The following is a 2,089-nucleotide window of genomic DNA, read 5'->3' as shown; positions in this document are numbered from 1 at the left end:
TTGTATTTCTCTAATAATTTTCAAAGTACTAAATTTTCATGCTCGAAACACCAAAAAGAGAAAAGTGCTCCTCCATTCAAAAATCTATAATAAAAAAAACCCAATCTCAATTTTGTTCAAAGTCCCCCAAAATGTTCTCAAAGGACTGCAGAATGATATTATGAAAAAACATGTTGCATCATTTTTGTTAGAACAAAAGCAGAAAATGTCAAACATTGTGTTTCCAGAGCGTGGTGGCCACTGCGTAAAGGACATCTCTAGTAACAAGAAAATACAGTAACACGTCTTTTTTCTTTCTCTGAGCTTCCCTAAACAGCAGTAATGATCTATTGTTGGAAAGTGGGAACTGTTTCGTGAAGAAAAAAAAGATCGTTCCAATTAAATGCATTTGCGACACCACTTACATTCCTCGTCGACGGTCAGCACGGACATTTTCATTCCTCTGGATAATTTTTTTTAGTAAATGCGCTTATATAAAAGTAACGAAGCTAAACGCGAAATATGTGTAGCTGAGTCGATCATGCATTGTAAGAATATGAGAAATCGCAAATGGCGGCAGTGGTGAACGGCGAGTACCGCAGTGCAACCTAAACACAGCAGCCACACATCGTTTGCCAGGCTTTGTCGCTATGCACGAGAAAAAGCTGGGGTGTCGATTGCGTTGGTTACACGACACATTTTTCACCGCTCGTCGCTCTCCCGCCCGGTCTCTGGATCCGCACCGTGCGGATCGTGTGGCCCGCGCTACAAGCACTCGTGTAAACGGAGTAGCATGCGTTAGGCGGACAGGTGCAGAGGGCGGCGCGATAGACACCCGCCTGAGCAGACGACAGCAACGAGTACGGCTGTGCCAGTCAGCCAAACACCACCTGAGATAGAAGTTAAGCATCCAAATTGTGCTTCACTTTGATGCGATCACTATCCTACGCTCTGAAGGTGGCTATGGGTAGGCGTTATAGCCATGGCCGAGATTTTGTACGGGCTGCCTCATGGTGCACAAAAAGAAAATTCCGCTGCAGCAGAATTTTCGTTACGTAGAAGATATCGGGTCGAGACACTTCTGCGGAGGGTCATGAAGCAGGATGCGCGCTCAATTCAAGAGGGAAACCAGATCTGCCAGCACTCGTTCAAGAGAGAGAAGGATATGCAAAACAAAGCAGATGCAATGCAAAGAAAACGTGTTTTGTCCGTGGCCAGAACTGCTGCCACCAATCTTCACGTAATCGATTCTTTTTAAACTCTGCATTGATCACATAAAGTTTGACAACGTACACATTTGGGTCAACAAAAACCACACCTCTTGGCGACCGCTCTCCAGAAATTCATTTCCATTCATGAAGAGACCTTGGCTTTTATACCAATCTCTCAATTCTGGCACAGCACATCATCATAAGAGACGCATGGAGGGAATGCGTTCTTTAGCACTCAAGATATGAATTATACTCAACTGAAATAGATGAAAGAAAAGGAGGCTACAACTGAAAGTGCATACTGTGGACTGAGGGATGTCTAACACTGGCGTGAAGTCGCAAACCACGCGAATGCATTTAATTGGAACGGTCTTTTTCTTTACAAAACAGTTCCCAATTTCCGACCATAGATCATTACTGTTGTTTAGCGAAGCTCAGAAAAGAAAAAAAGACGTGTTACTGTATTTTCTTGTTACTAGAGATGTCCTTTGCGCAGTAGCCACCACGCTCTGGAAACACAATGTTTGACATTTTGTGCTTTTGTTGTAATAAAAATGATGCAACATGTTTTTTCATAATATCATTCTGCAGTCCTTTGAGAACATTTTGAGGGACTTTGAACAAAATTGAGATTGGGTTTTTTATATTATAGATTTTTGAATGGAGGAGCACTTTTCTCTTTTTGGTGTTTCGAGCATGAAAATTTACTACTTTGAAAATTATTAGAGAAATACAAATGCAGAGGTTCATTATTCGCATAAAGGCCTATTCATACTGCAAATATGAACAAGCTAAGATGTTCACAGAAGTAGTCATAGCGTCCCAAATTTGACTAATTTTCAAAAACGCAGCGTTTTTCGTGAATTTTTAAAAATACATAATTTACTCAAAATTCCATG

The sequence above is a fragment of the Rhipicephalus sanguineus genome, chromosome 1 (assembly GCF_013339695.2).
Source record: "Rhipicephalus sanguineus isolate Rsan-2018 chromosome 1, BIME_Rsan_1.4, whole genome shotgun sequence".
NCBI lineage: Eukaryota > Metazoa > Arthropoda > Arachnida > Ixodida > Ixodidae > Rhipicephalus > Rhipicephalus sanguineus.
This window is presented reverse-complemented; position numbering follows the sequence as displayed.